Source organism: Lissotriton helveticus, chromosome 6 (assembly GCF_964261635.1).
Source record: "Lissotriton helveticus chromosome 6, aLisHel1.1, whole genome shotgun sequence".
NCBI lineage: Eukaryota > Metazoa > Chordata > Amphibia > Caudata > Salamandridae > Lissotriton > Lissotriton helveticus.
In genome coordinates, this window is record NC_136067.1 from 772,228,233 (window position 1) to 772,250,182 (window position 21,950).

Consider the following 21,950-nt stretch of genomic DNA (forward strand, 5'->3'; position numbering starts at 1 on the left):
GCCATCTGTTACCTAAAGTCACAAAGCTTTTTAAAAATCTTTGTGTTGATACCTGTAATTTTTAGCAAATTTGAAAAGCCCCTTCTACAGCAGAATACGGGGGTAAAGCCTTACATCTCTTTTTGTGGGAAAACAAGCCCCAATGTTGTATTTTTTAGTCCATTAATGTTTGTTGTAGTTTTATACAGTAACAACATGGCCTAAGGGCACTAGAGCACTTAACATTAGCATCAGTTTACATTACACAAACCAGATTCATTTTATTATAATCACAGGTGACAAAGTGATTTGCCCAGAGTCAAAGGGTGTTATGATGAGTCAATGTCTGGACTCAAACCTAGCTTCCCAGATCCAAAGTTGGCAGCTCTGGCTGTTAGGCCACATCTGTGTTTCTCCATTTACGTGTGATTGTTTATATGCAAGAGGTATGATTGTGTATGATCACGTATAGGGAGCACTTTATCTGTTGAAATGGCTCTGTGAAGTAAACAGACCGCATCAATAAATACCAATCAGGGTTTGTAAAGCACGGCTACTCCCGCGGTACTGTGGGGTGGGGGTGGGGGCTGCACCGGATCAGACTAAGTGCTGAGTTAATCCGAAGAGCCAGGTCTTGAGGTCCTTCCTGAATTGCGTCACCGAGGGGATTTCCTTAGGTGGATGGGAAGGGTGCTACATGTCTCGGAGATGAGCTAGAAGGACATTCCTCCGTTTCTGGTCTTGCTGATTTGTGGGACGGTAGCCAGGGAAAGCTGGGCTGAGCAGTGGCATCTGTTGGGTACGTAAAATGTGCGGCAGTTATTCACGTATGCGGATCCGGCTTTGTGAAGGGCCTTCTATGTGTGGGTGAGGGGTCTGAAGGTTGTTCTTCTGTTGACTGGGAGACAGTGGAGGTCACAGAGGTGTTGAGTGATGTGGCTTTGACCGGGGATGTTGAGGATTAGTCTTGCTACAGCGTTCTTGACATACTGAATGGTTCACCCCGAGTTCTGCTTGGGAGTATTTGCAAGGATTTGTTTTAAAACTTGGCTGAGGGACATTGTTCAGCTCCTTAAATCTGGTGCCCAAACAGGACTAATCATTTTAAATATTGCTTACACACAGTCGTCTGCAACCCACTCAAACCCCTACTCACAGTTTGGGAAATGCTGATATACCACATCCTCGAACAAGGTAGAGTTCAGGGCTAAAGCAGCATTTGATTGAAACCAGTTAGGAAAGTCCATTATTCTACCAGCTTTATGTGCCCCTCCTCATCCACCTCATCCATCTAAAGGGGAGGAGAGATCTCATTGCCATGATCCAAAGAGAGCTCTGAGCTTTTGGATTGATTGTACCAAGAACCGTCAAGTAAATGATCCATTCTTTCTGCGGTTCTCTGGGGTGAAAAAGGGAAAAGCTGTGTAGAAGAGACCCCTCTCCAGATGGATTATCATCTGTATCAGGATCTGCTATGGATTGACCAAGAACCAGTGCCTGAAAGACCTTTACGCTCATTCTGCTAGAGCAAAGGCTGCTACCACTGCGCTAGTGTGGTTTGTGCCAGTCTTGGACATCTGCCATGCTGCTATGTTGGTGTCACTTCACATTTTTACTAAGCATTATTGCAGGTTAGCCAAGTCCGGTAGGAGGGACTTTTTGCCCGATCTACTGTGCAAGATTTCATAGTCTGAGTCATTCCACTGTCCCTCCACCTAGTGAATATTGCTTTGGAATCTATTCACAAGGTGAGAAGTCTGCGATTAGAAGTATCCGTTCTAGGGACAAGTTATTTACTTTCATTATCGTATTTCTTGTGGAGATTGGATCGAATGGCATATGCCTCGCTGACCCACCCTCCTCCCCATTTTGTGGAATGGACTGTGCTAGTCCATGCTTATAAGATTACAACTTAGAGATCTGAACACTGGCACAATCTGATTACTAAAGATCTGCATCTGACGGTGTGGACAGATATCAGAAAGAAACTGAAGTCCGCACACTATGGTGGTGACATTGCAGGTGCCTCAACGTCCCTTCGGGTGAGACGGATCCAACACAGAGAAGCATGACACTACCAACGAGCAAGGGAATTCCTGAAAAGAGTTCTCTGCATCCAGCCAGGCACCTGGTGATTTCACAAGAAACCAGAAAGAGTGTTACTGAAGAAAAGTAACTTGTTTCTCTTCACCTCAGACTCTGATCCGGACCTTCTCTCTGGTCTTTGACCAAATTTTTCAATTCCATTTTATCCAATGTGCAAAAGGCAATGTCACCCCTTAAAAAAAGTTTTGAAACCCTTTGAGGACTCCACCATGAAGCCGACGACGGACGTGACATCATTGGAGCCGTATAAGCCCCTCCCAGCACGCTGACCTCAGTTTTCTTCTTTTCTGCGTCCCAGCGCGGATCCTGGAAAACCAGCAGTTCCTTGGCCTGTTTTTCGGGCCTTCTCGATGCCGAAGGCGTCACAGAACAGTGTGCAGTGCCTTCGGGCTTTAAAGCATGCGAGACCTGTGCGCGCCAGATGTCTGTCATGGACCCGCACGCCATTTGTATGTGGTGCCTGGGAGGGCACCACGACTCCGAAGAGTGCAACACCTGTCAACAGATGAAACTAAAGTCTTTAAGGGAGCGTCGTATGATGTTGCTGGCCGCACGGCTGTCCCTTCTTGCACCTTCGCGCCGCCGATCTCCCTCTCGGGATCGGCCCTGCTCACGAGGTCGTTCCCGCGAACATCTATCTGAGACGGGTAAGCACAAACATAAGTCACAGAGGTCGTCCTCCCGTAAACGTGATGCTGGGGCCAGTTGCTCTCTGTCTTTACCAGCCACCGGCGCCCAACACTTGTCTCCCCCATACCTCCCTTCTCGGGGGTTGGAGCAATACGGGCCCAAATGTAGGCTTACTCAAAGTCCCTCCACTCTTTCTTTAGGTCACCCCCTCTCCCTGGTGTGCCTTCGGGTCCCACAGAGGTGGAAGGCACTCATGTCAGGTCTTCGCTGGCGGTTTCGTCCTCAGCGCCGGCTGCATGCATCGACTCCAGTTCCGAACAACTTCGGAGTTGCGACGGCAGGTACAGCGACGGCGACACGCTCCGACCTCGTTGCGAGTTCTTCTCTTGATGCGGTGCAGTGCAACAACTACTGCGGCGACACCCTCCTTCGGAGTTGCGACGGCGACACGCTTCCTCATCATTGCGCCACGCTTCTCTCCGATGCAGCAGGCACTTCCAAAGATCTCTGGGGAGCTGGGGTGTGAAGTCTGTTGTCCCTGAGACTTCAGCAGGAGGCAGGATCTTTTCCAAGCCCTTGGAGATCCTTCACAAGTTGAAAGCAAAGTACACGAAGTTCCTTTCTCCTTTCTTTGGCAGTAAGGCAACCACTGCAGGCCAATCCCCCAAGCAGCACTTCAGCTTGAGAATAGTCTCTCCTCAGTTTCTTCAGGTTCCTCTCCTCAGTATAGGTTTCTTCTTGTAGTCCAAAGTGATCTAATTACATGGGATCAGGGTCCCAATATTTATACCCCAAAATCCTTTGTTCTCTGAGGGGAGAGGGGCCTGTTCGAGGCATGTGGGCTGCTGAATTCATATCTGTGCATAGATCGCCGCCTAGTGTTGGGTCCGGATGATTGCACATTGTTGTCCTGGAAGAGTCTTCGAAGTATCACGAGATAGGTGGCTCCTCCCCTGGACTACAGTGCGCATGGGCATCCTCTCCATCCTCAGATTGTTTTTTTCCGCCATTGGGTTCGGATGTACTTTCTTTACTCAAGTTCGGAAACTTTTTCAAAAGGCCTTCGGGGTCGTCGGTATTGTTATTTCGATCGGTGCCGAGTACTTGTTCCAGTTCTTTTTGAGCAGGACGTCGACGAGAGCCGTGTGGCCTTTTGACACCAGAGGCCCGATTGTCGATGGAACGGAGTCCGTTCAAACGATGCCCCCTTTGCAATTCTAAATACCCACACAGCGATGTACACCCGGTGTGTAACAAGTGCCTATCTCCGGAGCACAATGAGGCCAACTGCCTAGCTTGTGCTCGATTCAGATCAAAGAAGACGCTTAGACTTCAATGCGAAGCGCGGCAGACGATGACGAGGCCAGCGCCCGACCCGGTGAATATCTTCGATGAAGAAGACGACGAGGTCGTCGAGACTGAGGATCCAGAACAGCGGTCAGATCCCGGTTCGGAGCATGACTCCAACTATTATGAGGACGAGGAAGGAAGCGTCAAGAATGAAAACGTTGTCGAGGTAAGAGACGACGCATCGGCCATCGGACACCAGTCACTGGGTAAATCGAAACCGAAAGCCGTGGAGTCGAAAATGAAACCAAAACTGCTGGAGACAGTCTTCGGATCGAAGAGTTCGGATCCATCGGGTTCGACGAAGAAAAAGGGGGTCGACAACCCTGCGGGGTCACAAATAAAGAGTGTCGACCCGAAGATTGGTACGCTGAAGTCCGTATCCAAAGTCAGGCACGTCGAGCCGACGAGGTCGACGTCGACGGACAGCGACACAAACAAGTGACTCGGGTCTCGATCCGAAGCAACGAGTCGACTGGCCACAGTTCGTCAAAGGCCTCGAGCAGAAGTCCAAGACCGGCTCGAAGGACCACGTCGAGGCAAAAGGCGGCGCCTAAAACACAACAGGCGCCTAAGTCAACGCATGGCCAACCACGTATTGGCGAAAAGACAAAGTCGGTCAGACCGATGACGACGCCAGCCCCGAAGAAGGTCAGTCAGTCGGCAAATACAACGCCACCAATAAAATTCGGACTGCCCCCGACGGCACGGCCTAAGGCGCTCGATCCAAAGACAGGGATCGAAACGTCCAAAAAGGTGTCATTGGGGAAAAGGAGTCATTCTCTGGAAGAGGACGTTGTGTACCATGAGCCCTCCTATGACGAACAGGCTAAACTGCATATCGACTCCGACACAGGCACTCACAATTTATCAGAGGAAGATCAGGTCAAAAAATCCTCTTGAGACATCTAAAATTCCACTCAAAAAGAAAAGGAATTCTTCCACATCACCTGTCCTTTTTGAGGCTATAAGTTACCATGGCCAAGACACCTCTGCATACTCACCCACACGTAATGATGAGGATATGGAGTATGACTACAATGAAGAATTTAATTACCCTGTGGACACGGATCAGGATGACCAAACTCCAGCCTGGACAGACTCTGTCGACCCGGGGGAGTCACAAACTATTCCTGACACTCCTTCTTATCCTGTCAAGACTTCGTTAACAGAGGATACGGCTGCGTTTAACGCATTAATAGAAAGGGCAGCACACAATCATGATGTAGAAATGCATGCTGACCCAATTGAAGAAGACTTTCTCTTTGACACTTTTTCCACTTCAGAGAAATCAGTCAAAACATTGCCAATGTTGAAAGGTGTCCTTAAACACGCAGGAGACATTTTCAAAGAAACCACAAGAGCAAGGGTTCTTAACCCCAGAATCGAAAGGAAATTCAGGCCGGCACCTGTGGACCCTACATATATTAAAGGACAGCTGCCCTTAGACTCTTTGGTGGTATCAAATGCTCGTAAGCGTGCCAACTCACAAACAACTGGTAATGCTCCTCCTCCAGACAAGGAGTCCAAGATATTAGAAGCTTCTGGAAAAAGGGTGGCTGCTCAAGCAGCTAATATATGGAGAATTTCTAATACACAAGCGCTATTAGCCAGATATGATAGGGCTCATTATGACACACTAGAGCAACTGGTACAACATTTGCCTGATGCCTACAAGGAGGGAGCAGAGACACTGATACAAGAGGGTAAACTCATATCTAACGCATCTATTAAATGTGCGCTAGACGCAGCAGACACCGCAGCCAGGGCCATCAATACAAGTGTCATGCTCAGGAGACATGCTCGGTTACGCATCTCGGGGTTCAAACCTGAGATTCAAACCACATTATTAAATCAGCCTGTGAACCCTGATTATTTATTTGGTCCAGATGTGGACACAATATTAGAGAAGATTAAAAAGGACACAGAGACAGACAAGTCTATGGGTGCCTTGCAGTCACAACAGTTCAGAGGAGGCTCCTTTCGTCGCTCCGGTAACAGAGGAGCTGCACGAGGCCAGGCGTCCCAGCAGACTCCATACAATAAAGGGAACACGCAAACCACCTATACTAAAAACACTAGAGGTGGATTCCGTGGCAACAGCAACAAAGGCAGAGGACGAGGGAATAACAACTCCAGATCCTCCGCCAATACTAAACAGTGACGCCTTGTCACTGCCCCCAGACCATGTAACACCGGTCGGGGGACGATTACAACAGTTCCTGCCAGTCTGGGAAAGCATTACCACAGACAGGTGGGTGAGACAACTTATCCAGTTCGGCTATTGTCTAGAGCTAACCTACACTCCACCCAACATACCCCAAAGACACCGTCCCATGTCCGCAGAGCACATACACTTATTGCAGCAAGAGGTCATCAGCATGCTGCCAAAAGGGGCCTTAGAACTCGTACCTGTACAGGAACAGGGTACAGGGGTATACTCACTGTACTTCTTAATCCCCAAAAAGGACGGGTCTCTCAGGCCAATACTGGACCTCAGGCCCCTAAACCAATACATTTTGTCAGAACATTTTCACATGCTCACTCTACAGCAGGTTCTACCATTGCTCCGTCAGGGAGATTTCCTCGCAACACTGGACCTAAAAGACGCATATTTCCACATACCTATACATCCGGCACATAGGAAATATCTCCGGTTTGCCATACAAGATCAGCACTACCAGTTCAAGGTCCTGCCTTTCGGGGTGACAACAGCCCCCAGGGTGTTTACCAAGTGCCTAGCGACAGTAGCTGCGCACCTAAGGAGGAACCATGTTCACGTCTATCCCTATCTGGACGACTGGCTTATCCAAGCAAAGTCAGCGCAGCAGTGTGCCAGCCACATGTCCCGCACTATTCACCTCCTACACAGCCTCGGGTTCTCATTAAACTACCCAAAGTCTCATCTTCAGCCCGCCCCGTACAACAGTACCTGGGAGCAACAATAGACACTCTGGCAGCAAAAGCACAGCCAAACTCAGCAAGAATCCGCAGCATTCAATTACTCATTCAGAAATTCAGACCCCAACACTCGCTCACGGCAAGGGTGTTTATGCAGTTGATAGGCATGATGGCCTCCTGCATCTTCATAGTCCGTCACGCGAGACTACACATGCGTCCGCTTCAGGAATGCTTAGCACGGCAGTGGAACCAGGCTCAAGGGAAATTAACAGACCTAGTGTTGGTGACCGGTCGCGCATACAACTCTCTGCATTGGTGGAACCCACAAAACCTTTGCAAGGGACGACCGTTCCAAGAGCCTGTACCACAAATAGTGCTGACGACTGACGCATCTCTCCTGGGATGGGGAGCGCATGTCCTCCATTACACAGTGCAGGGACTATGGACGACGCAGCAAAAAAAGATGCACATCAACCTGCTGGAACTGATGGCAATCTTTATGGCAATGAAGGTATTCAAAGTACATTTGTGCAACAAAGTCATGTTAATCCGCACGGACAACATGACTGCCCTGTATTACATACAGAAGCAGGGAGGGACACACTCTCCACAGTTGTCACATTTAGCGCAAAGCATGTCGAAGTGGGCCATTCAGAGGAACATATTCCTCATGGCGGAACACTTCCCAGGCAGGGACAACCAGATGGCGGATCTGCTCAGCAGACACAGCCACCAGATGCACGAGTAGGAGATACATCCCTCAGTGCTGCACCCGTACTTCCAGCAGTGGGGTCGCCCAGAAATAGACCTGTTCGCCACAAGGAAATACGCAAAATGCCAAAGCTTTGCCGCCAGGTTTCCACACCCGCAGTCTCAGGGAAATGCGATATGGATGAACTGGTCAGGCAGATTTGCGTACGCTTTTCCACCAGCCCCGCTCATACCATTAGTGTCACGCAAACTACGACAACACTCAATGACCCTCATCCTAGTTGCTCCAACGTGGGCGAGGCAACCATGGTACACCACGTTCCTAGAACTTTCCGTGGTGCCTCATCAAAGGCTGCGATTAACACCCAGTCTTTTAACGCAGAGCCATGGAGACATTCAGCACCCAGATCCGCAGCAGTTAAACCTTGCGATCTGGCTCCTGAAGTCATAGAGTTTGGTTACCTAAACTTGCCTCCTGACTGCATGAATATTATCAAGGAGGCAAGGAAACCTACAACCAGAGCATGCTATGCGGCAAAGTGGAAACGGTTTGTCATTTATTGTAACAATGACGTAAATCCGCTAGATGCATCAACTCAAAACATGATATGCTATCTGTTACATTTACACAGATGCAATTTATCCTACAGTTCCATACGTATACATTTAGCTGCGGTAGCAGCTTATCTTCAAAACAGGCAACACCTTTCACTCTTCAGAGTACCGGCTATTAAAGCTTGCATGGAGGGACTCAAACGAGTGATTCCTCCAAGATACCCACCTTCACCTGTCTGGAACCTGAATGTGGTTCTAACCAGACTGATGGGACCACCTTTTGAACCTCTACACTCGTGTGAGATACAATCCCTTACGTGGAAAGTGGCGTTTTTAGTGGCGATTACATCACTTAGAAGAGTTAGTGAACTGCAAGCCCTAACTATTCAGGAGCCATTCATCCAAATTCACGCAAATAGGGTAGTGCTACGTACAAACCCTAAATTTATGCCGAAGGTGGTATCCCAGTTTCACATCAATCAAACAATAGAACTGCCAGTGTTCTTCCCAAATCCAGATTCAGTGGCAGAAAGAGCTCTACATACCCTAGACGTTAAGAGAGCTCTCCTGTACTATATAGACAGGACAAAACATTTCAGGAAAACGAAGCAACTGTTTGTTGCCTTTTCACCACAGCATAAAGGCAACCCCATTTCAAAATCAGGTATAGCCAGATGGATTGTTAAGTGCATACAAATGTGTTATCAGAAAGCTAAACGCACATTAACAGTTCCCCCAAGAGCGCATTCAACACACAAGTTAGGGGCATACATGGCTTTCCTAGGAAACATTCCTCTAGAAGAGCTATCTAGAGCACCCACATGGTCTACCATACAGACCTTTACCAAACACTACTGTCTAGATGTACACTCCAAGCAGCAGGCAACTGTAGGACAGGCTGTTCTCAAAACTCTTTTTCAGACTGCTGCAGCTGGCACGGGCAACCACCGCTAAAGGGGAGACTGCTATCCATTCTATGCACAGATATGAATTCAGCAGCCCACATGCCTCGAACGGAATATGCTACTTACCAGTATGCATCTGTTCTTGGCATGTAGGGCTGCTGACATTCATATCGCCCGCTCTCCTCCCCGGTGCCTGTCGCAGCTGTAGCACTCAGAATTACTCTCTAGCATGGACATCACTTACTGTATCATACTCCATCTCTGCCACAATGGCGCAAAACAATCTGAGGATGGAGAGGATACCCATGCGCACTGTAGTCCAGGGGAGGAGCCACCTATCTCATGATACTTCGAAGACTCTTCCAGGACAACGATGTGCAATCATCCGGACCCAACACTAGGCACTATGCACAGATATGAATGTCAGCAGCCCTACATGCCAAGAACAGATGCATACTGGTAAGTAGCATATTCCTTGCCCAGTCCAAACCAGTTCTGAAGCACTCGGTTTACCAGACTTCTCCTTTCCTTTCACAGTGCAGGGCATGCACATCAGACGCCCCACAGTAGCTGGAGCCAGCATTGTGGAAGGCAAGTACAGTCCTGGAGCTTTTTGTTTACAGGACTCCTTCTATTCTTTCAATGTGCAGGGCAGAGACATCAGCCGCTCCCCAGGGGGTGGAGCCAGCATTGTGGAAGGCAGGCACAGCCCTATTCAAGGTTCAGGTGCAACTCCTCCTCCCCCCGCATCTAGATGCAGATCTCTCTATTCACCACTGGGTGACTAAGCCTGTCTCCTGGAATTCCCCAGCCCTGTCACTCATAAAACCAGACATAGGAATACACAACCTAGCAGAGGCAGGTTTGAATGGTTAGACAAGCAGATATCTACTTTCTAAAAGTGGTATTTGCAAACACAGAATATTAAAATAAACTTCACTAAAATATGTATTTTATTATCCTGAGTTCAGGCATACTAAACTCTAATTTCTACCATGTTCTCTGAGACAGTTAGGAGTATAAAATGTAATAACTCTAACAGCCCATTCTGGCCTATGGAGAACAGGTAGCCTTGCAATAGTGAAAAACGAAAATGGCTGTAATTTACTATTAGGACACGCCACACACACCAGGGCTTGTCCTACCTTATACTTACAATGCACCCTGCCCTTGGGCCTAACATAGGGGGGACTGATATGAAGAAAAGGGAAGGTTTAGGGACTAGGAAGTGGGTGCACTTGCCCAGTCAGCATGCCAGCACCAGACTGCACGCAGGCTCTGCATTGGCAGACCTTAGACTCATTTTACAAGGCTGCTTCTGTGGGTGGCACAACCAGTGCTGCAGGCCCACCAGCAGCATTTGGATTTACAAGCCCTGGGCACACTCCGTGTACTGTACTAGGGTCTGACAAGTAAACCAAATATCCAAACATGAAACCACTGATTAATACACCAATTTACAATAGGTAGCACTTGCACTGTGGCACTGGATAGCAGTGGCACAGTGCCCAAAGCATATAACACCAGCAAAAATAAATGAGGCACAGCAAAAAATGGAAGGGAGACCCATGCCAATGGTGCCAGGTCTAACACCTACCATGAAGCGCTGCCTCGCCTGCCTTTTCCTGGGGCGTTTTTCAGCTTCGATGTGTTCCTCTTTATCCATGTAGCTGCTCTTCTTTTCGCCAGCCAATGTCCCTTGGGACCCCTTGTTCTGTTCCGTTCTGGCACAGTTATTCTGCGGCTGACACCCTGCCATCGCGTAGTGCAAGGGCGGAGCCGCTGCACAGCACTATTCTTCAGTGTTTACGCATAGTGTGTGGGCACCCTGGTATGTTCGCTATCATATGGGGGCTGCGTTCTTTCTTCTGCTTCCGCAGTGAATAGTTCTACCCTCCACTCTCCGGGATGGGTAGTTTTTTCTCGTACTTCAGCCCTGTCTAGGCTTCTCTATACGCGGTGGCGTCTTAGCCACGTACGTCTATGCTGTACACTGCCTTGTGCCCTCGTTTTCTGGGCACTTCCCAAACAGGAGTTTTTGCCTATTTCCCTGCTGCCTACCGCTCAGGTGTTTTCCAGGCTTATGCTTTAGGTTCCTGCTGTAACACTCTCAGGGGGAGTGTTCTCTTCAGGATGCTCGCTTTCTTGGGTCCTTACGCCATTACCTTGGTCGTGACTGTTTCCACTTTCGTGTCCTGCTCCATCTCTTTATCTGTCTAGCAGGGGACCGTGGCTCCTCCCGTACGGGTGGTTGATGTCGCATACAGATCTGGCCATTGTCCTGTCCAACTCTGCTTCAACATGACTACTGGTACTTATGGCGTGCCCTTGTTTTGTTTTCTGCAACACATCCTTTTTAGATGTGTATCTTTCTTCATTTATGTCTACTCTGTGCTCTTCCCATGACGGTGTCGTGCAGGCACGTACCTTGCTGCAGTGTCCATGGTCTTTGCCCCGGTCTGCCCATGGTGCGAGCTCTTATGTGTGTCTGGCTGGCCGGAGGCTCCTTTTTGCCAGTTGCCTACCTGGTGATGCTTACTTCCCATCTGGGCTGCTCACGCTACCCTGCAGGGGAATTTCTCTATACTTGGTGAGGTTCTGGTATCCACACTGTATGCTTCTGTGTATTCCTCTCTTCCACATGACAACCAGTCTTACTGTGGTTCTGTTCTGGGTGCTTCTGCTTGTTTCCGTCCCCCCTCTCACATGACTTTGTGAAAGAGTGACTGCGTACTGGAGTGTCTTGTTTTCTGTTAATGCCAGCACTTCCTGGCCATAGGTTGGCATCCAGTCACTGCTGTTCCACGTATCTTAGCTGGTGCAGGTTCGGCACTGCTTTTTTCCACTGTTGTGCACACTCGACCGGTATGTGCTGACTGTCATACCGTTTTGTTCTCTCTCTGGGTCTTTATTCCGGTCGACACATCTGCTTCTCTGGGTCCTTCTGACCTAGGTTCAGTTCATCTTCTTTACGAAGCCATGCATTCTCACTTCTGCACCAACGTTTCTGGTTCTGTGCTACTTTCTCTCACCCCAGTATAAATCCGTTTTTTTTTTATAGATATTCTTTAACTTTTCGTGGTGCCTTTGCCTCTCATTGTTTTCCGCTCTTTTCAGAACTTCATGGTCTGGTGTTGATTGCGCTGGCATTGCTGTCCCCACTGTGTTTCGTCACTTGTTGATGGCTAAGTTCTTCTGGAACATGGTGGGGTTTGCTCGCAGACCCTCCTCCTCTATGGGTATGGCGTTGGTATCTATTCTAAGTTAAGGAATCTGTGGCTAGATGTATGAATCAGATGGACGAGTTACTTACCTTCGGTAACAATGTATCTGGTAGAGTCACCCATTCTCGTGATTGGGTGGTATGCTCATGTGTCCTTTTAGATCCCTACGCCCTGGGTCGTCCGATTTCAGGTCTGTTCATGTTCAACCCCTCTCCTCCCCTTTCTCCATCGGCCTTGTGGTCACTTCCCTCCCCTGCAGTCCATTGGTTTGAAGTCGACTGGCTCTGCCTCAGTTTATAACTCCCTTGCAGGAGATACAACGTCCATTTCTGGTATTGACTTCTGGTGGATTGTCAATGCTCCTGTGTTCTGGACTTGATAACCTTCACAGTTATATATTATGGTTGCAGACTTCCTGTTGTCTGTCCTGATGTTTTTCAAATCTTTTTCTGCCTCATGAGAGGGTTTAGCCTCCCCTTTTGTAGGGTTGCTTCTCAGAACAGTGCTCTGCGCTTTCCTTAATTATTTCTCAATATACAATGCTTGACACTGTACTTTATGGTGCTGTTTTTCACCATTCACTTACTTTTCTTTTTCATCTTTTCGCACACTGTTCCCATACTCTCACAGTTTATTGCTGGTGGCTCCGCATTGTGGCGCGGAAACATTTCTCTGACGGAAACTGACGTGAGCGCGCCGGGAGGGGCTTATATGGCTCCACTGATGTCACGTCCGTGGACGACGTCAGGGCGGAGCCGTGCGGCGCCGCCCACTGCACGCAGAGGTGCTGGTGCAGAAAGTTTTCCGGATCCAGTGTGACCCTTGGGGATATTCTAAGTTAAGGAATCTGCGGCTAGACTGTGTCTGTACCAGATACATCGTTACCGAAGGTAAGTAATTAGTCTATCAGAGGCTTTTGGTCTCCAGTGGAGTCCTGTCTCCATATAAACCTTCTGGTGTCATGTCCTTAAGGATAGCCCTGTGATGTATACTCCATTTTGCATACATCCTCCTATCCACACGATTCTAAAAAGGTGACCTTTTACCTAATAGCTTGCTCCTGTCTCTTCGACACCAGGCTTTCAATCTTCTATCTGAATCCCTGTACTTGACGTACATAAACATGTCCCCAGACACGGCAGCTTTATTCTGTACAAGGGTCACCACTTTTTTCATCCTTGGCCAACAGTCAGTTGTGCATGATCACACTTGTTTAGAAAAACATTGGTGATTGTTTTCAAAACATTTTATTGTCTTCAAAACATATTGATTCTATAAAAAACACTGGAGTGACCACTTTAGTATAAACAAGCATTAGCATAGCCAATAGGTCCCGCCTTTGGGACCTTATAAGTGATTAGCAATGCAACAGTTAATGTTGTTTTAGTAAGGATATTGTGCTGCATAACTAAATACTTATAAGGTCCCAAAGGCTAGACCTATTGGATATACCAATGCTTGTTAGCTGGTAGTGGCTGGGCAGAGCATGCACATGTGGTATGAATGGCAGATCGTTGCCATAGTAACCAGCACTGTCACACACATGGCTCTCGGAGACATGGCACACCTAAACTCACTACAGAGTCAGACACCGAAGTAACCCCTACGATGATAGTAGAATTAAAGCGGATACCCACTGGGTCTATGCCAAAGGGTGCAGACTCCGCATTTGATGTGCACTTGTGATGCCTTGTTAGCGACCTGATGCGCAGCTCATCAACGGGTTAGGCTTACAAACAAACAAGCACATTCTAATCATGGTCAAACACATTCTGTAATTAAACCGCTCCATCAAAAAATAAAAATCTATTCATAATGACAGAATAAGGAAACTCTTCTCTCTGCACTCACAAAGAGATGTGAACTCTGAGGGCAATCAGCGATGTCTAATTAACCAGCAGTGGCAGCATGAACATACAGTTGCCAGCAGGGGGTGGGAAGGAGAGCGCGAGAGAAAGGAAAAGAGTGAGAAAGAGCGAGCGAGAGAGGGAGACGCACTATGTTCGTATTACCTGGGCTTTGGAGTTCCCATTAAAAGATCTTTACGTTCAAGTTGCTTACTACTGTTTCTTTTTTCAAAGATAGTGGGATGTTAGCTAAAATAGGTACCAGACCTAGAAGGGGGGGGGGCATGGGGGCTATGGTGAAATAATTCAGGAAAAGCCTTGTGATCACAGCACATTTTACGGCCAACGTCCTTGTCTTTAAATAACCAGCATCGTGCTCACTTAGAGGGTCTCTGCGGTAGAACTGTAAAGACCCGTAATTGGCTGCCAAATACACATTCTAAATAAGAAACAGAAGCCGATTTTACCTTCTCTGTGGATCAACAAGCACCAGCGCGAGCTGCGACTCCTTGAATAAAACCTCAGAGCAGGGACTGGGTTCCAAGTCATGTGACTGGCCGGGCATGTGACCACTCAATCAGAAACATGAAAGTGCGCCCTGACTATTTTGCACACTGCGGGAAATCCCAGAAACAAATGTATCTGAAAGAAACAGGGTAGTGTTAGATTCCTTACCTTAGAATATCCCCAGGCGTCAGACTGGATCCGGAAAGTTTTTCGTAGCAGTACCCCTCATCAGAGTTTTCTTGACATTTTAATTGTTGACTGAAAATTGCTGGAGGCCAGGAACGCGGCAGCAGGTGCTTTTAAGCAAGCAGGCGCCCCCATGTGAAGTCAGCACCCGGGACGGTGGAACCGGGCGCACCACCTTAGAGCTGGCCCTCCTGACCAGTCAAGCACACACTAGTGGATTGGTATTAATTAATTAATCTAACACTGCCTTTAGTCTGGGCTCATTTATCTGAGATGTTTGGTACCAAATATCATGGAATTCAATGAAGCCTTTGTGGAGCCGTAGAACTCGTAGTGACAAGCTCCCAGCCTGTGTACTCAGTATGGCTTTACTGTGCACTAAGAATGGACTAAGACATTATAGGGGCATATTTGCTCATGTAGGTATGCCCTCACATGATGTGTAGTGCACCAGGCCTTCTGTAGGGGTGGCTTGCCTATGCCTCTTGCAGTGCTGGTAGGCCTGACATAATGTGTGCCAGGTCGACTCTTCACTTTTTTCTGCACCAAAACTTGCAGGCGGAAGTGTGCATGTGTTTGGTGAGGGTCTCTTAGGGTGGCACAATGCATGCGAAAGATACCCTCTCTAGTCACAGTGCCCTTGGTACTACTGGTACCTTTTACGAGGGACTTGTATGTGGGCCAATTGTGGAACCGAAAGTACGGTTTTGAGAAATAACACAGGCACTTGGAACCTGGTTAGCAGGGACCCACTGAACATTCAGTCAAAGATGCATCAGTGTCTGGCAAAACGTTGCGGGGGGAGTTTAACCATGCCAAAAGGGGTACTTTCCTAGAAGACTTCGTTAAAACCTGCAGATGCCAAATGTTTTTGTAGCATCTACAGGGTAGTTGCTAGATTTTCTGTAACTTTGACATATTGCAAATGTTATTTCAAGGAGATATGCTCAGGTGAATGCAGAGGATTTTGTGACTTGCCTTCAGTTTCTAAACTGAATAATAAAACTGAGGTCAGTGGGTAGGGTGGCCATCGATGAAATAGAATGTAGCTACTTTGCTTAGATAAATCAGCCCTTCCGCATCAGTGGTATCCAACTCTTGAGGTAACACTGGAGAACTCAGCAAGTTGAATCCCCAGCTGTTTAGTTTTCCAAAAAAATAGTAAAACCTGCCTCAAGCAAAATCCCACTGTAGGAAGGTAGATCCCTGACTATGGTTGCCCCCAACTTTTTGTCTGGTGTTTTGCTGGTTTTCTGACTTAGTTGACCTGGGACCCTGCTATTCAGGGCCCCAGGCCTACTGCTCTCTCTGTAAAATGGATTCCATGTACCTTAGGTACATATCTAAATTGGATACTGAGTCACCTTATCAGTCCCTGTACAGTGTACCTTAGGTACCCAGGGCATAGGTGTACCCAGGGCCTACCAGGGGCTGCAGCATGTATTATGCCACCCCTGGCTGGCCATCCAAATCTGACACAACTGGCTGCTTGACAGCTGGGGCAAGGTGGTGTAATCACCCTTTGCTTTAGATATAGTATACCTATATCTAACCCTAAAATGGACACACAGATCTCCTATCAGTCACTCCTATGGCAGGCCTTAACAATCCTGAAGGCAGAGTGCTTGGAATCGTGTGAGATGGTGCTCTGGCATGAGCTGAGCCTGTCTGCGGCTTTCGGGATCCATCCCTTAGCCGTTTCCATGATATCGCATACCATATACTCTTAAGTGCATTATAATCCTCGCGGTTATATGCCAACTCTGGTATCGCTTTATCAAAACATGTCGAGTAAGGTGTCATACGAATTGGAATACTAACCCCTCGCCAATTCTGGCGACGGGGTTAGCATTCCACCCTTCTAGAGGGACACGACATGTATGTAACCCCTAACCCCGGTTAAAGTCAAACAGAGCCTCAGCTCCACAAAATGGATGCTGCCACCGAGACACAAGTCTGCCCTCCTGCTGCTGGGAGTCCTCCCAGAGCAGGAGATAAGGACAAAGGGTTTCCTGCCAGGGGCGGTGCCAGCACCGTCCCAGACAGGGTTTTGTGTATTGTAGGTAGGCAGGGCTTTAGAGGAAGGTGACTGCACGTGGCACCCCGGTGCTCACTGTGCATAGGCTGGCTGGAACCAGTTCCAGGGTCACTCCCGACCCTGTGCTGGGGAAAAGCCCGCCAAGGAAGTGGGTGTAACCACCCCCCTCCTAGTCCCACCCCTAGGGCAGGACTTAGTCGCGTGCCAGCCCCTTTTTACAGGATAAAGGTAGGAACTGGCCCCCTTCCAGATCAGATCATCTTTGAATCCTGAAACTACTTTCCACGAAAGGAACTCAAGACTTCTTCCTAAGATTTCTCCCTTGTGACTAAGGAGTAGTCACCCTGCATCCGCAGGCACCATCTTAAGAACACTGCGGTCTGCTGCAAGTCTCTCCTCCGGATCAAGACTGCCCAGCTCGACGAGAACCGGCTTCCCTGGCACCTCTGACCTCTACCTGCATCATCAGTCACGCTGAGATTCGTGGGTGCGACGAGACCTCGAGGGACCGGCCATCTTCAAGACTGCACGACTTCTTTCCAGCAAGCCCGCCGAGTAATTTCCTGGTGAGTGCTTTGGGGTCCGAGAAGCCCCGACCCTGAGCAGCTCCAGCACCGAAGTGCAGCCTCCCAGCATCTCCACGATCTGCGTGGGGCCCTTCTGCTTTTTGCTGCTCACCGCGTTGTTTGGCTACTAGCCCGCTGGCTTGTGGCCTTCTGAACGACGCCCGACGACATTTCTGCTGCTGGTCTGGTTGCTCCAGGCTGGCCCTTGCTCCCTTCCAAAAGAGGAGCACCCCGGACCCTCCTGGTCCACTCAAGACGCCATTTTAGGTCCACCGCGTGGGCTTGAATTAGCCAAGGCTTGTTGCCCAATCCTGGGTAACTTCGACGCCGACAGCTTCATCCATCGTGGGACAGCTCGCCTCTCCATCCTGGTCGCCGACAACGCCTCCTGGTCCGTGAGATCTGCAGAGCCAGCGTCGCCCACTCACCTAGTCGAGGTGACTTCGCCCGGTGCCATCCTGGTGCCCACTTAATCACTGGCTAGTGATTCAAGAACTTGGTCCCCTCTGCTTTCAGGTTTTCTTCTTCCTTGATCCAGGCTTGGATCCATCGAACTTTTCTTCACTGGTCGCCTGCCAGCAACTTCCTTCTTCCAGGCTCCTGGTCCGGCAACGAGATCCCCGACGTCTTTTCAGACCTATGCAGCTGCAGCCCCTGGGCTAGGTAACTTCGGCACTTCGGTGTCCCAGCATAGCCTCACTATCCTAGGGTCAGGATCCACTGTCGTTTTCTTCCTACCAGGTCGGGTTCGCCCGTGAACACTAACTTTGCCTTTACTAGCTTCCATAGACTTTGTCCCGCATCCCGCGTGAGAGTGCACACTCTGCACCCGAGTCCCCTAGGCCTCCTAGAAGTAATCTAACGATTCCCTAGTTAAGTCCTAGCGATTCCAAAGCCTATTAGTACTGTACTTACCTGCTAGTAATTTCGCATTCCACTTTTAAAGTATATGGTTTTTCGTGCCCCTCGGGCATTTGTGTATAACGTGCTAACTTAAGTATTTTCGTAAGAGTTTTGTTGTGTGCCTAGCACCCTGTCCTCATAAAGAGTACAGGGTTGTTGTGATTCTAATAAATACACTGTTTATTTTCATAACACTTGTGTGGTGTCCTTTCACTGGGTGTTCAAGGGGTAATGTGATGGTAAAACAGCTGGCTTAACACGCCCTCTAGAGTCTTAGCCTTAGACTGCTCGTATCCATGCTACTAGGATAGCTGGTCTATAAGGTTGACTTACAACCAATCATCAATAAGGGTTGTTTGGACTGATATATAGTGATCACTAGAATAGTGAACACTGCACATCAGGCCAACTTCCCACACCCACCATAAACTGGGTTTAAGTTAATGTATGAGTCTTTTTTTAGGATTGAAAGGATCTCCATGTCTAATTCAATGTGCTACTGAGCCAAACTTTATAGTCTGGATCAGAAATGCCAGCTACAGTAGCTAGTCTCCTTTGACAGACGCACCGTGGAGACAAAGGGGGTGGGAGGCAGAGTATCTGAAAGAAACACGTTAGTTAGATTCCTTACCTTAGAATAACCCCCAGGCGTCAGACTGGATCTGGAAAATTTTGCGTAGCAGTACCCTTGCGCGTCGGTAGGCGTCATCTGCGGCTCCGGGTCGGTCGTCAGCGTCGTTGGTGCCGGGATGACGTAGTCTGAGTACTTAGACGCCGCCCTCGCGCGCTGACGTCAGTTCTTTTTTTTTCCTCGCCAGCTAAGCGCAGGTCCGAAGAAAGCAGTACCTTAGTCATTATTTGACTAAACCTTTTTGATCTTTTTGATCTCTTTTGAGTCTTCACGACTCTCGGTGCCGGTAGGGAATGCCTGGGTTCAGGCCGCGCCGCTCAATGTCCCGGTCGAGAAGGGGGTCGAGGGACCAGTCGCAGGGCCACAGTCATCGAAGCTCGACGAGTCGACACCATTCGTCGGGCTCCAAGTCCTCAGGTAAGAGGCACAAGAAGTTGAAGAGTCGCCATTGCTCTTCTGACTCCCCCCGACGCTCGCGTGATGCGGTCCGGGGTTTGGGCGGCGCCGCCTTCGCGGGTCCACCGGAGCCGCAGGCGCCGCAGCCAGCTCCATACGCGCTGGTCCCTGGGCTGAACGCGACGCCGAAGGAGATCGAGGCCTTCCTCATGGCCATGAGGTCCCTCTCTCCTCCGTCGGGTCCCGCGGCCCCGACTGGGAGTCAAAGTGGGCCGGGTGCTCCGGCCCCGGCGCAGTCTGGTGCTTCGGCCCGGCGACTTTGGTCCCGACGCCGCAGGCTCCCTCCGGATCCGGGTCGCCGCTGGTCAACCTCACGACCCCGCCGTCCCTGATCCCTCTCTCGGTCCGGATCCGGCGTCGACCGACGCCGCATTTGACGCCGGCTAAAGAGCCTCTCTTCTTTGATCCAGCTCCATCCTTTGACCCTGAGTTTCAGGAGATGGAGGACAAAAGGGATTGGGAGGGGTCTGAGGACCCTCTGACACTTAAGTGTCACTCCTTCCAGGACTGGACAGAGGAGCTAGGGGAGGCCAGTGGTCTTAATACCTCCCCTGACACTTTCTTTGTCTTCCCTCCTACCGTGGCTACGGAGGAGGGGGCTGCTTATAGTGTGGTGCTGACGCGGGCAGCCAAGGCCTTGGCGCTTACGCTCCCCGTCGCTACTGTGAGGTCTAACATCCTCACTGAGGTCCTTAAACCGCAGACTGGCGCTTCGGAGCCTTTATTGCCGTTTAATGAAGCTCTCATGGACGTCCTGTTGGGCACATGGTCCAGGCCCGCTACAGGCCCCCCTATAGATAGGAACGTCGCCAGGCACCACCGCCCAGCTCCGGGCAACCCTAGCTTCCTGTCCACCCTCCCACCCCCGAGAGCCTGGTTATCCAGGCCTCTACTTCCCAATCCGCATTTCCGACTGCACCCCCAGATCGGGAATCCAAAAGGTATGAACAATTTGGTAAGAAACTGTTCTCATCCCTCAGCTGTGGGTTGCGGTCAGTAAACACCGCTTGCCTTTTGGGCCGTTATACCCACTCTCTGTGGGATACGGTTGCGGCCGTGCTGCAAGAGTGTCCGGAGGGGGCCGGGAAAAACTCGCTCAAGCCCTCGCGGAGGGACGAGACGCAGCTCGGTATTCTATACGATGTGGGTTGGATACCACGGACTCGCTGGCCAGGGCGATGATCACGACGGTGGCGGTTCGTCGGCACGCCTGGCTGAGGTCCGCCAACTTTTCGGCCGATGTCCAGAACACCCTCATGAACATGCCGTTTGATGGCAGCCACCTCTTTGGTGGCAAGGCCGATAATGCGCTTGAACGTTTCAAGAACTCCAGGGCTACGGCCAAGTCCTTGGGCCTCTCGGGGCAGCGTCCGCAGCAGCAGTCTGCCTTTCGCTCCTTTCGTGGGCAAGGAAGGGGCACCCCTTCACGTCCTGCCAGCCACGGGCCGCAGTCTAACATCCAGTGCGGCGGTGGACGTGGTAAACGCCGTGGCGGTGCCAGGGGACAACGGCGCGGCCAGCCCACATCCACTCCCGCAGCATCCGCCTCAAAGCCCTCCTAGTCCGAGCTTTCAGGCCCATTTAACACCAGTGGGGGGCAGGGTCCGCCATCACCTCCTTCACTGGCGTACCATCACTTCGGACAGGTGGGTGCTGCAAATCGTCCGAAGGGGCTACTCCCTCCCCTTCGAGGCGACCCCTCCAGCCATGCCACCGCAGTACCTCCGCGTGTCGGGGGATCACTTGCAACTTCTGCATGAGGAAGTGTCGGCCCTCTTGGCCAAGGGGGCCATTGAGCGCGTTCCTGGGCCAAAAGTAGGGTGTGGTTGCTATTCCCACTACTTTCTGGTTCCCAAGAAGGGCAAAGGGGGCCTACGCCCTATCTTGGACCTGCGGAACGTCAACTGCTTCCTCCGGAAGGAGAAGTTCAAGATGCTGACTTTAGCTCAGGTCTTAGCTGCCCTGGACCCCGAAGACTGGATGGTAGCGTTGGACTTACAGGACGCGTATTTCCACATCCCTGTCTTGCCGGCCCACCGGCGTTACCTGCGGTTCACGGTAGGCCACAAGCACTTTCAGTTTACCATGCTCCCCTTCGGCCTTCCCAGCGCCCCACGGGTGTTCACGAAAGTGATGGCTGTGGTCGCAGCTCATCTGCGCAGATTAGGGGTGTCAGTCTTCCAATGCCATGTGTATCAGTGTCTTCAGTTCTTGCTAATTCAGAAAGCATTGAGTTTGCCATCATTTAAGCAAAAGCAGTGTTTTACAGATGTCCAGGAGTATGTGCCAACAATGCTGTTTATTTTCCGAACCACTGTTTAATTAAGGATATAGCCACTAGATTTAACAATAATTGCGAGTCTATAGCTAATACAACAGTGCGACTGTTAATATTAAGTATAATTTCCTTCCTGTATGATTATCATAAACATGTCTCACAGCACCCGATAATGAATTC

General features: G+C 49.8%; 1 protein-coding gene across 1 annotated transcript in view; it reads left to right on the forward strand.

The window, feature by feature from the left end:
* Window positions 1–21,950, forward strand: part of MDN1 (midasin AAA ATPase 1) — a 2,221,312-nt gene that overhangs the window by 1,477,007 nt on the left and 722,355 nt on the right. The gene's annotated exons all lie outside the window — the stretch shown is intronic.